The 13068-nt window shown below is 41.8% G+C and overlaps 7 non-coding genes across 7 annotated transcripts; all 7 read left to right on the top strand.

Annotated features, from left to right (window-relative positions):
- The first annotated feature begins 564 nt into the window (after positions 1 to 564).
- On the top strand, positions 565 to 636 carry TRNAG-UCC (transfer RNA glycine (anticodon UCC)). Its single transcript has one exon. It is a non-coding gene; the product is annotated as a tRNA-Gly (tRNA).
- Positions 637 to 1564: 928 nt separating this feature from the next.
- Positions 1565 to 1636, top strand: TRNAG-UCC (transfer RNA glycine (anticodon UCC)). The gene has a single exon. It is a non-coding gene; the product is annotated as a tRNA-Gly (tRNA).
- Positions 1637 to 2064: 428 nt separating this feature from the next.
- TRNAG-UCC (transfer RNA glycine (anticodon UCC)) lies at positions 2065 to 2136 on the top strand. The gene has a single exon. It is a non-coding gene; the product is annotated as a tRNA-Gly (tRNA).
- A 428-nt stretch (positions 2137 to 2564) lies between these two features.
- Positions 2565 to 2636, top strand: TRNAG-UCC (transfer RNA glycine (anticodon UCC)). Its single transcript has one exon. It is a non-coding gene; the product is annotated as a tRNA-Gly (tRNA).
- Positions 2637 to 4565: 1929 nt separating this feature from the next.
- TRNAG-UCC (transfer RNA glycine (anticodon UCC)) lies at positions 4566 to 4637 on the top strand. Its single transcript has one exon. It is a non-coding gene; the product is annotated as a tRNA-Gly (tRNA).
- A 428-nt stretch (positions 4638 to 5065) lies between these two features.
- On the top strand, positions 5066 to 5137 carry TRNAG-UCC (transfer RNA glycine (anticodon UCC)). Its single transcript has one exon. It is a non-coding gene; the product is annotated as a tRNA-Gly (tRNA).
- Positions 5138 to 6565: 1428 nt separating this feature from the next.
- On the top strand, positions 6566 to 6637 carry TRNAG-UCC (transfer RNA glycine (anticodon UCC)). The gene has a single exon. It is a non-coding gene; the product is annotated as a tRNA-Gly (tRNA).
- The last annotated feature ends 6431 nt before the right edge of the window (positions 6638 to 13068 follow it).

The raw sequence follows: 13068 nt of genomic DNA, 5'->3' as shown, positions 1-13068 counted from the left end.
ATATCTATCAAACAGTTGTTGTGATTTCCATATTGGCCACTATATGCATCGAAAAAGTGCTCAAGCATTGGTGGTATAGTGGTGAGCATAGCTGCCTTCCAAGCAATTGACTCGGGTTCGATTCCCGGCCAATGCATCCTTTTCCTTATGTGCTGTTTTCGCACTTATAGTTGTTGCTTAAGATATGCTCAGATGACAAGGTCCATAGAAAATGTTCAAATCTTTGTAGAAATCATGATTCCTTCTTAGCAGATGACTTTTGATTCCACCACTGCATGATTAAAGATTTGTAAACACATTTTACAAAGTTCACTGAGGTGCCATATGCAAGTACATCAAATGTCTTTTCTTTTCTCAGTTTTGATACCACTGTATATCAGTTCAATGGTGCATAAAAACCTTAAGTATGGATGAGCCTAAATCTTGAATTGGGAATGTCATGCAATTTGCCAATTTTGTTTGAATATCTACCACCAATGGTGCTACAGCGCAGGCTATAAAAATCTTTCAAACAGTTGTTGTGATTTCCATATTGGCCACTATATGCATTTGAAAAGTGCTCAAGCATTGGTGGTATAGTGGTGAGCATAGCTGCCTTCCAAGCAGTTGACCCGGGTTCGATTCCCGGCCAATGCATCCTTTTCCTTATGTGCTGTTTTCGCACTTATAGTTGTTGCTTAAGATATGCTCAGATGACAAGGTCCATAGAAAATGTTAAAATCTTTGTAGAAATCATGATTCCTTCTTAGCAGATGACTTTTGATTCCACCACTGCCTGATTAAAGATTTGTAAATACATTTTACAAAGTTCACTGAGGTGCCATATGCAAGTAAATCGAAGGTCTTTTCTTTTCTCAGTTTTGATACCACTGTATGTAAGTTCATTGGTGCATAAAAACCTTAAGTATGGATGAGCCTAAATCTTGAATTGTGAATGTCATGCAATTTGCCAATTTTGCTTGAATATCTTCCACCAATGGTGCTACAGCGCAGGCTATAAATATCTTTCAAACAGTTGTTGTGATTTCCATATTGGCCACTATATGCATTTGAAAAGAGCTCAAGCATTGGTGGTATAGTGGTGAGCATAGCTGCCTTCCAAGCAGTTTACCCGGCTTCGATTCCCGGCCAATGCATCTTTTTCCTTATGTGCTGTTTTCGCACTTATAGTTGTTGCTTAAGATATGCTCAGATGACAAGGTCCATAGAAAATGTTAAAATCTTTGTAGAAATCATGATTCCTTCTTAGCAGATGACTTTTGATTCCACCACTGCCTGATTAAAGATTTGTAAATACATTTTACAAAGTTCACTGAGGTGCCATATGCAAGTAAATCGAAGGTCTTTTCTTTTCTCAGTTTTGATACCACTGTATATCAGTTCAATGGTGCATAAAAACCTTAAGTATGGATGAGCCTAAATCTTGAATTGTGAATGTCATGCAATTTGCCAATTTTGTTTGAATATCTACCACCAATGGTGCTACAGCGCAGGCTATAAAAATCTTTCAAACAGTTGTTGTGATTTCCATATTGGCCACTATATGCATTTGAAAAGTGCTCAAGCATTGGTGGTATAGTGGTGAGCATAGCTGCCTTCCAAGCAGTTGACCCGGGTTCGATTCCTGGCCAATGCATCCTTTTCCTTATGTGCTGTTTTCGCACTTATAGTTGTTGCTTAAGATATGCTCAGATGACAAGGTCCATAGAAAATGTTAAAATCTTTGTAGAAATCATGATTCCTTCTTAGCAGATGACTTTTGATTCCACCACTGCCTGATTAAAGATTTGTAAATACATTTTACAAAGTTCACTGAGGTGCCATATGCAAGTAAATCGAAGGTCTTTTCTTTTCTCAGTTTTGATACCACTGTATATCAGTTCAATGGTGCATAAAAACCTTAAGTATGGATGAGCCTAAATCTTGATTTGTGAATGTCATGCAATTTGCCAATTTTGTTTGAATATCTACCACCAATGGTGCTACAGCGCAGGCTATAAAAATCTTTCAAACAGTTGTTGTGATTTCCATATTGGCCACTATATGCATTTGAAAAGTGCTCAAGCATTGGTGGTATAGTGGTGAGCATAGCTGCCTTCCAAGCAATTGACCCGGGTTCGATTCCCGGCCAATGCATCCTTTTCCTTATGTGCTGTTTTCGCACTTATAGTTGTTGCTTAAGATATGCTCAGATGACAAGGTCCATAGAAAATGTTAAAATCTTTGTAGAAATCATGATTCCTTCTTAGCAGATGACTTTTGATTCCACCACTGCCTGATTAAAGATTTGTAAATACATTTTACAAAGTTCACTGAGGTGCCATATGCAAGTAAATCGAAGGTCTTTTCTTTTCTCAGTTTTGATACCACTGTATGTAAGTTCATTGGTGCATAAAAACCTTAAGTATGGATGAGCCTAAATCTTGAATTGTGAATGTCATGCAATTTGCCAATTTTGTTTGAATATCTTCCACCAATGGTGCTACAGCGCAGGCTATAAATATCTTTCAAACAGTTGTTGTGATTTCCATATTGGCCACTATATGCATTCAAAAAGAGCTCAAGCATTGGTGGTATAGTGGTGAGCATAGCTACCTTCCAAGCTGTTGACCCGGGTTCGATTCCCGGCCAATGCATCCTTTTCCTTATGTGCTGTTTTCGCACTTATAGTTGTTGCTTAAGATATGCTCAGATGACAAGGTCCATAGAAAATATTAAAATCTTTGTAGAAATCATGATTCATTATTAGCAGATGACTTTTGATTCCACCACTGCCTGATTAAAGATTTGTAAATACATTTTACACAGTTCACTGAGGTGCCATATGCAAGTAAATCGAAGGTCTTTTCTTTTCTCAGTTTTGATACCACTGTATGTCAGTTCAATGGTGCATAAAAACCTTAAGTATGGATGAGCCTAAATCTTGAATTGTGAATGTCATGCAATTTGCCAATTTTGTTTGAATATCTTCCACCAATGGTGCTACAGCGCAAACTATAAATATCTATCAAACAGTTGTTGTGATTTCCATATTGGCCACTATATGCATCGAAAAAGCGCTCAAGCATTGGTGGTATAGTGGTGAGCATAGCTGCCTTCCAAGCAATTGACTCGGGTTCGATTCCCGGCCAATGCATCCTTTTCCTTATGTGCTGTTTTCGCACTTATAGTTGTTGCTTAAGATATGCTCAGATGACAAGGTCCATAGAAAATGTTCAAATCTTTGTAGAAATCATGATTCCTTCTTAGCAGATGACTTTTGATTCCACCACTGCATGATTAAAGATTTGTAAACACATTTTACAAAGTTCACTGAGGTGCCATATGCAAGTACATCAAAGGTCTTTTCTTTTCTCAGTTTTGATACCACTGTATATCAGTTCAATGGTGCATAAAAACCTTAAGTATGGATGAGCCTAAATCTTGAATTGGGAATGTCATGCAATTTGCCAATTTTGTTTGAATATCTACCACCAATGGTGCTACAGCGCAGGCTATAAAAATCTTTCAAACAGTTGTTGTGATTTCCATATTGGCCACTATATGCATTTGAAAAGTGCTCAAGCATTGGTGGTATAGTGGTGAGCATAGCTGCATTCCAAGCAGTTGACCCGGCTTCGATTCCCGGCCAATGCATCCTTTTCCTTATGTGCTGTTTTCGCACTTATAGTTGTTGCTTAAGATATGCTCAGATGACAAGGTCCATAGAAAATGTTAAAAATCTTTGTAGAAATCATGATTCCTTCTTAGCAGATGACTTTTGATTCCACCACTGCCTGATTAAAGATTTGTAAATACATTTTACAAAGTTCACTGAGGTGCCATATGCAAGTAAATCGAAGGTCTTTTCTTTTCTCAGTTTTGATACCACTGTATATCAGTTCAATGGTGCATAAAAACCTTAAGTATGGATGAGCCTAAATCTTGAATTGTGAATGTCATGCAATTTGCCAATTTTGTTTGAATATCTACCACCAATGGTGCTACAGCGCAGGCTATAAAAATCTTTCAAACAGTTGTTGTGATTTCCATATTGGCCACTATATGCATCGAAAAAGCGCTCAAGCATTGGTGGTATAGTGGTGAGCATATCTGCCTTCCAAGCAATTGACTCGGGTTCGATTCCCGGCCAATGCATCCTTTTCCTTATGTGCTGTTTTCGCACTTATAGTTGTTGCTTAAGATATGCTCAGATGACAAGGTCCATAGAAAATGTTCAAATCTTTGTAGAAATCATGATTCCTTCTTAGCAGATGACTTTTGATTCCACCACTGCATGATTAAAGATTTGTAAACACATTTTACAATGTTCACTGAGGTTCCATATGCAAGTACATCAAAGGTCTTTTCTTTTCTCAGTTTTGATACCACTGTATATCAGTTCAATGGTGCATAAAAACCTTAAGTATGGATGAGCCTAAATCTTGAATTGGGAATGTCATGCAATTTGCCAATTTTGTTTGAATATCTACCACCAATGGAGCTACAGCGCAGGCTATAAATATCTTTCAAACAGTTGTTGTGATTTCCATATTGGCCACTATATGCATTCGAAAAGAGCTCAAGCATTGGTGGTATAGTGGTGAGCATAGCTGCCTTCCAAGCAGTTGACCCGGGTTCGATTCCTGGCCAATGCATCCTTTTCCTTATGTGCTGTTTTCGCACTTATAGTTGTTGCTTAAGATATGCTCATATGACAAGGTCCATAGAAAATGTTAAAATCTTTGTAGAAATCATGATTCCTTCTTAGCAGATGAGTTTTGATTCCACCACTGCATGATTAAAGATTTGTAAACACATTTTACAAAGTTCACTGAGGTGCCATATGCAAGTACATCAAAGGTCTTTTCTTTTCTCAGTTTTGATACCACTGTATATCAGTTCAATGGTGCATAAAAACCTTAAGTATGGATGAGCCTAAATCTTGAATTGTGAATGTCATGCAATTTGCCAATTTTGTTTGAATATCTACCACCAATGGTGCTACAGCGCAGGCTATAAAAATCTTTCAAACAGTTGTTGTGATTTCCATATTGGCCACTATATGCATTTGAAAAGTGCTCAAGTATTGGTGGTATAGTGGTGAGCATAGCTGCCTTCCAAGCAGTTGACCCGGGTTAGATTCCCGGCCAATGCATCCTTTTCCTTATGTGCTGTTTTCGCACTTATAGTTGTTGCTTAAGATATGCTCAGATGACAAGGTCCATAGAAAATGTTAAAATCTTTGTAGAAATCATGATTCCTTCTTAGCAGATGACTTTTGATTCCACCACTGCCTGATTAAAGATTTGTAAATACATTTTACAAAAATCACTGAGGTGCCATATGCAAGTAAATCGAAGGTCTTTTCTTTTCTCAGTTTTGATACCACTGTATATCAGTTGAATGGTGCATAAAAACCTTAAGTATGGATGAGCCTAAATCTTGAATTGTGAATGTCATGCAATTTGCCAATTTTGTTTGAATATCTTCCACCAATGGTGCTACAGCGCAGGCTATAAATATCTTTCAAACAGTTGTTGTGATTTCCATATTGGCCACTATATGCATTTGAAAATAGCTCAAGCATTGGTGGTATACTGGTGAGCATAGCTGCCTTCCAAGCTGTTGACCCGGGTTCGATTCCCGGCCAATGCATCCTTTTCCTTATGTGCTGTTTTCGCACTTATAGTTGTTGCTTAAGATATGCTCAGATGACAAGGTCCATAGAAAATGTTAAAATCTTTGTAGAAACCATGATTCATTCTTAGCAGATGACTTTTGATTCCACCACTGCCTGATTAAATATTTGTAAATACATTTTACAAAGTTCACTGAGGTGCCATATGCAAGTAAAACGAAGGTCTTTTCTATTCTCAGTTTTTATACCACTGTATATCAGTTCAATGGTGCATAAAAACCTTAAGTATGGATGAGCCTAAATCTTGAATTGTGAATGTCATGCAATTTGCCAATTTTGTTTGAATATCTTCCACCAATGGTGCTACAGCGCAGGCTATAAATATCTTTCAAACAGTTGTTGTGATTTCCATATTGGCCACTATATGCATCGAAAAAGCGCTCAAGCATTGGTGGTATAGTGTTGAGCATAGCTGCCTTCCAAGCAATTGACTCGGGTTCGATTCCCGGACAATGCATCCTTTTCCTTATGTGCTGTTTTCGCACTTATAGTTGTTGCTTAAGATATGCTCAGATGACAAGGTCCATAGAAAATGTTAAAATCTTTGTAGAAATCATGATTCCTTCTTAGCAGATGACTTTTGATTCCACCACTGCCTGATTAAAGATTTGTAAATACATTTTACAAAGTTCACTGAGGTGCCATATGCAAGTAAATCGAAGGTCTTTTCTTTTCTCAGTTTTGATACCACTGTATATCAGTTGAATGGTGCATAAAAACCTTAAGTATGGATGAGCCTAAATCTTGAATTGTGAATGTCATGCAATTTGCCAATTTTGTTTGAATATCTTCCACCAATGGTGCTACAGCGCAGGCTATAAATATCTTTCAAACAGTTGTTGTGATTTCCATATTGGCCACTATATGCATTTGAAAATAGCTCAAGCATTGGTGGTATAGTGGTGAGCATAGCTGCCTTCCAAGCTGTTGACCCGGGTTCGATTCCCGGCCAATGCATCCTTTTCCTTATGTGCTGTTTTCGCACTTATAGTTGTTGCTTAAGATATGCTCAGATGACAAGGTCCATAGAAAATGTTAAAATCTTTGTAGAAACCATGATTCATTCTTAGCAGATGACTTTTGATTCCACCACTGCCTGATTAAATATTTGTAAATACATTTTACAAAGTTCACTGATTTGCTATATGCAAGTAAAACGAAGGTCTTTTCTATTCTCAGTTTTTATACCACTGTATATCAGTTCAATGGTGCATAAAAACCTTAAGTATGGATGAGCCTAAATCTTGAATTGTGAATGTCATGCAATTTGCCAATTTTGTTTGAATATCTTCCACCAATGGTGCTACAGCGCAGGCTATAAATATCTTTCAAACAGTTGTTGTGATTTCCATATTGGCCACTATATGCATCGAAAAAGCGCTCAAGCATTGGTGGTATAGTGTTGAGCATAGCTGCCTTCCAAGCAATTGACTCGGGTTCGATTCCCGGACAATGCATTCTTTTCCTTATGTGCTGTTTTCGCACTTATAGTTGTTGCTTAAGATATGCTCAGATGACAAGGTCCATAGAAAATGTTAAAATCTTTGTAGAAATCATGATTCCTTCTTAGCAGATGACTTTTGATTCCACCACTGCATGATTAAAGATTTGTAAACACATTTTACAAAGTTCACTGAGGTGCCATATGCAAGTAAATCGAAGGTCTTTTCTTTTCTCAGTTTTGATACCACTGTATGTTAGTTCAATGGTGCATAAAAACCTTAAGTATATATGAGCCTAAATCTTGAATTGTGAATGTCATGCAATTTGCCAATTTTGTTTGAATATCTTCCACCAATGGTGCTACATCGCAGGCTATAAATATCTTTCAAACAGTTGTTGTGATTTCCATATTGGCCACTATATGCATCGAAAAAGCACTCAAGCATTGGTGGTATAGTGGTGAGCATAGCTGCCTTCCAAGCAATTGACTCGGGTTCGATTCCTGGTCAATGCATCCTTTTCCTTATGTGCTGTTTTCGCACTTATAGTTGTTGCTTAAGATATGCTCAGATGACAAGGTCCATAGAAAATGTTCAAATCTTTGTAGAAATCATGATTCCTTCTTAGCAGATGACTTTTGATTCCACCACTGCATGATTAAAGATTTGTAAACACATTTTACAAAGTTCACTGAGGTGCCATATGCAAGTACAGATGTGTCCACTATTACCTTTCTGAAAAGAGTGCCATGGCAGTAAATTTGGCATGACATGAATTCCTTTTGTTGTTGGGCCATCATGTTGTGCTGTGACAATTCATGACAATTCATAGTTTCACCACTGGGTGTCCAGTGCATCACGTAACGTAGCTTTCCACCAACATTGCTGTTAAATAGACACTGTAATCAGGTCGTTGTGATGTATGGCCAGCTTTAGAGTGTAATTGCTAATTGTGTAGGTGTGAAAATCACAGTGTGAGAGGCCTTTGAAGTAGACTCCTTGGGGGGTACAGATTTTATCCTGGCTGGGGGATGTTACTATATGTTGCTCATAGCACAGAGGTGAATGAAGTCTAAAGTGAAATTAAATAATAAGTTAAGAAAAACCTTAGTGCTAGAGAGTAAAAGAACATATAAGATTTTGCAATGATAAAATATTTCCAAATAAAGGGCCTCATTACGAGTTGATCGCACGAAGCTGCTTTTTGCAGCCCGTGCAATCATCTAATCTCCACCTATGAGGGTTGTTTTTTTCCCATAGCAAAGCTGCAATCGCTTGTGCAGGCCTGCTATGGTAAAAAATGTTGTGCAGTTTCTAAGTAGGTCTGGACTTAGGGGGTCATTATGACTCGATCGCAGCATGTCGTCGTTCGCACAGCTGCAATCGGGTCTGTGCTGCGCATGTGCGGCGGCTGCTATGTGCACGCATGGCCATCGCCGGGCAACGACGCTGGGACCGAAAAAAGCGATCGCAGCACCAATCGCACGAAGATTGACAGGCGGAGGGCGTTCCTGGGCAACTCACCGTTTGCAGCCGTTTTCAGGGAGTGGTAAGAAAAACGCAGGCATGGTGAGAGAAACGCAAGTGTGTCCAGGGCGAGTGTTTGACGTCAGAGCTAGGACCGAACAGGTTGAAAACATTGCAGCAGGTAAGTAAGTCACCGGCACCCCTGCACTGAGCATACTGCCGGCACTGCCGACACCCCTGCACCGAGGACACTTCTGGCACTCCCACACTGCCGACACTCCTGCACTGATGACACTGCCGGCACAACTGCACTGGGGATACTGCCAGCACTCCTGCACTGAGGACACCTCCTACACTGCCGACACTGCCAGCACTTCTGCACCGAGGACACTTCCGGCACTCCCACACTGCCGGCACCCCTGACTGCTGACACTGCTGGCACCCCTGCGCTGGGGATACTGCCAGCACTCCTGCACTGATTACACCACCTGCACCTCTGCACAGAAGACACTACTGGCACTCCCACATGTATTGGAGATATATTAATACTTCACAATTAGCTGCCGCTGCTGATACTCCCGTGTGCCTGATGGATAAATTGCCCTGCACATATAGATGTCCATGTTGCTGCCCACGGTGCTGTTGGTGGCTAGAGGTGGGAGGAGAAGCCACCGGCATCTGTGATTCTGCTGACCGGAAGTCGGACCTGGTCACTTGCTCGTTGCCAGGGGTTACATGCTCGTTGCCAGGGGTTACATATGCTTGTTGCCATAGGGGTTACATGCTTAGTACCAGGAGGTTACATGCTCATTCTGGGTAGCGCTGGGTAATGGTCTAGTACACAGGTTCTCAAACTCAGTCCTCAGTACCCCACACGGTGCATGTTTTGCAGGTCTCCTCACAGAATCACAAGTGAAATAATTAGCTCCACCTGTGGACTTTGTAAAATGTGTCGGTGAGTAATTAATACACCTGTGCACCTGCTGGGTTACCTGCAAAACATGCACTGTGTGGGGTCCTGATGACCGAGTTTGAGAACCTCTGGTCTAGTAATACCCCTGGCATCTGTCTCCTAGAAGGGCCGTCTTCCATGCTGTCTGCATGGAATTTGCAGCTTCCAGTAGTAGGTAGATCCTAAGCATCTATTGTGCCGCTGCTGCGCCTCCCCCAGCCCCAGGACTCAGCCATCCAGGCTGCAGCCTTATGGCTGATCAGGCCCTGGGTCTCATGTTTCTTCACCTACTTGTATGGCAGGCAGAGCACCCAGTGACTTATTATGGAGCACAGCCCAAGCACTGGACTGATTTGTGGCAGACAGGCACAGCACCCACTTGTATGGCAGACAGAGCACCCGGTTACTTATTATGGCAGCACAGCCCAAGCACTGGACTGATTTGTGGCAGACAGGTGCAGCACCCACGTGTATGGCACACAGAGCACCCAGTGACTTATTATGGCAACACAGCCTCAGCGCTGGACCGATTTGTGGCAGACAGATGCAGCACCCACTTGTATGGCAGACACTGTCGATCTTCAGACCGGATCCTGCGGTATTGAAATACCAAAAATTCTCTCTACTCACACCTTAACCACCAAACAATTGCAAAAAATGACAAGTATCAATGGTGCCTTTTAGTTAGTATCATAATTTCCATATCGAATCTCTGTGTGGAGTTTGTATGAACTCTTCATCAGCACATTATCAATCATAAGGGAAAAGATTTTTTCAAACATATAGGCAACATTGAGCCAGGTACATGTTGGAAGTTAGTATGAGAGATGTATTGGAAAAATATTAATACTTCACAATTAGCTGCTACAGCTGATATTCCCGTGTGCATGATGGATAAATTGGCCTGCACATATGGTTCATGGGGGTCATTCTGACCCGATCGCTGCTGCTGACCAGCCGCTGCGGGGCGTGTAGCGATGATTAACTCCCGGCCAGCACGCTAAAGCTGCGCTGGCCGGGAGCTACTCCTGAAGTACAAAAGCATTGCCGCTGTGCAATGCTTTTGTACTTCTGTGGGGGAAAGGGGGGCGGAACTGACCTGCGGGGCGGACTAGCCCTGTGCTGGGCATCACCATGCATGTCTCTGTTCCTGATCGTAGCCCTGCAAAATTTTGCAGGGCTACGATCAACTTAGAATGACCCCCCCATAGCCGCAATTTTGTTAGCAGATGGGCAAAACCATGGGGGTCATGCAGACCTGATCGCACGCTAGGTTTTTTCGCTGCGCTGCGATCAGGTCATAACTGCGCGTGCGTGTGCCCCACAATACGCAGGCGCGTCGCACGGGTACAAAGTGGATCGTTGCTGAGCAATGGATTTAATGAAGAATCCATTCGCACAGACAATTGCAAGGAGATTGACTGGAAGAAAACATTTGTGGATGTCAACTGAACGTTTTCTGGGAGTGTTTGGTATAATGCAGGTGTGTCCATGCATTTGCAGGGTGGGTGTCTGACGTAAATTCGGGGCAATCACTTTAGGCTGTTCGTGTCCGGAATTGACGTCAGACACCTGCCCTGCAAACGCTTGGACATGCCTGCATTTTTCCAAACACTCCCAGAAAATGTTCAGTTGCCACCCACAAATGCCCTCTTCCTGTCAATCTCCTTGTGATCTGCTGTCTCTGTGTCTCCCACCCTCTGATTTTCTTTCTCCTAGACTTTATCTCCTTCCCCATGACTCTCTCTCACATGACTGTCTCAGTGTCTCTCGCCATCTGACTGTCTCTCTCCCTCTAACTCTATCGCTCTCTCTCCTTTAATCTATCTCTCCCTTTCACTATCTCTGTGTCTCTGTCCCCTGAATTTGTTGCTGTCTCCTCCTGACTCTATCGCTCTCCCCCTGACTCTGTCTCTCAGTGTCTCCCACCCTCTCATTTTCTTTCTCCTAGACTTTATCTCTCTCCCCGACTATCTCCATCAAAGTTTGTCTCTCTCCCTATAACTATATCACTTTCTCTCCTTGACTCTCTCTCTCTCCCCTTAACTATCTCTCTATGTCTCTGTCCCCTGAATTTGTCACTCTCTTCTCCTAACTTTATCGCTCTCCCCCTGACTCTGTCTCTCACCCTTTGATTTTCTTTCACCTAGACTTTATCTCTCTCCCTCTTACTATCTCTCTCACATGACTATCTCACTTTGTCTCTCCATCAAACTTTGTCTCTCTCCCTCTAACTCTGTCGCTCTCTCTCCTTGACTCTATCTCTCTCCCTTTAACTATCTCTGTCCCCTGAATTTGTTTGATCTCTCCTCCTGACTCTATCGCTCTGCCCCTGACTCTGTCTCTCAGTGTCTACCACCCTCTAATTTTCTTTTTCCTAGACTTTATCTCTCTCCCTCTGACTTTATCTCTCTCACATGACTCTGTCTCACTTTGTCTCTCTTCATCTAACTCTCTCTCTCCTTGACTCTATCTCTCTCCTCTTTACTGTCTCTCTGTCCCATGACTTTGTCGCTCTCTCCTCCTGACTCTATCGCTCTCCCCCTGACTCTGTCTCTGTACCTCCCAACCTCTGATTTTGTCTTGCAAGTAGACTTTATCTCTCTCCCCTGACTCTATCTCTCTCACATGACTCTGTCTCACTTTCTCTCTCCATCTGACTTTCTCTCTCCCTCTAACTCTATCTCTCGCCCCTTAATTATCTCTCTGTGTCTGTCCCCTGACTTTGTCACTCTCTACTCCTGACTCTATCGCTCTCCCCCAGACTCTGTCTCTCAGTGTCTCCCACCCTCTGATTTACTTTCTTCTAGACTTTATCTCTCTCTCCCTGACTATTTCTCATATGACTCTTTATCTCCATCAAACTTTGTCTCTCTCCCTATTACTCTATCACTCTCTCTCCTTGACTCTATCTCTCTCCCCTTAACTATCTCTCTATGTCTCTGTCCCCTGAATTTGTCACTCCCTCCTCCTAACTCTTTCGCTCTTCCCCTAACTCTGTCTCTCAGTGTCTCCCACCCTTTGATTTTCTTTCTCCTAGACTTTATCTCTCTCCCTCTGACAATCTCTCTCACATGACTCTGTCTCACTTTGTCTCTCCATCAAACTTTGTCTCTCTCCCTCTAACTCTATCACTGTCTCTCTCCTTGACTCTATCTCTCTCCCTTTAACTATCTCTCTGTGTCTCTGACCCCTGAATTTGTCGCTCACTCCTCCCGACTCTATCGCTCTCCCCCTGATTGTCTCTCGGTGTCTAACACCCTCTAATTTTCTTTATCCTAGACTGTATCTCTCTCCCTCTGACTATCTATCTCACATGACTCTCTCACTTTGTCCCTCTATCAAACTTTGTCTTTCTCCCTCTAACTCTATTGCTCTCTTCTTGACTCTATCTCTTTCCCCTAAACTATCTCTCTGTGTCTCTGTCCCATGACTTTGTCGCTCTCTCCTCCTGACTCTATTGCACTCCCCTAACTCTGTCTCTCATTGTCTACCACCCTCTAATTTTCTTTCTCCTAGACTTTATC

Source organism: Pseudophryne corroboree, chromosome 4 (assembly GCF_028390025.1).
Source record: "Pseudophryne corroboree isolate aPseCor3 chromosome 4, aPseCor3.hap2, whole genome shotgun sequence".
Taxonomy (NCBI): Eukaryota; Metazoa; Chordata; class Amphibia; order Anura; family Myobatrachidae; genus Pseudophryne; species Pseudophryne corroboree.
This window is presented reverse-complemented; position numbering and strand designations above follow the sequence as displayed.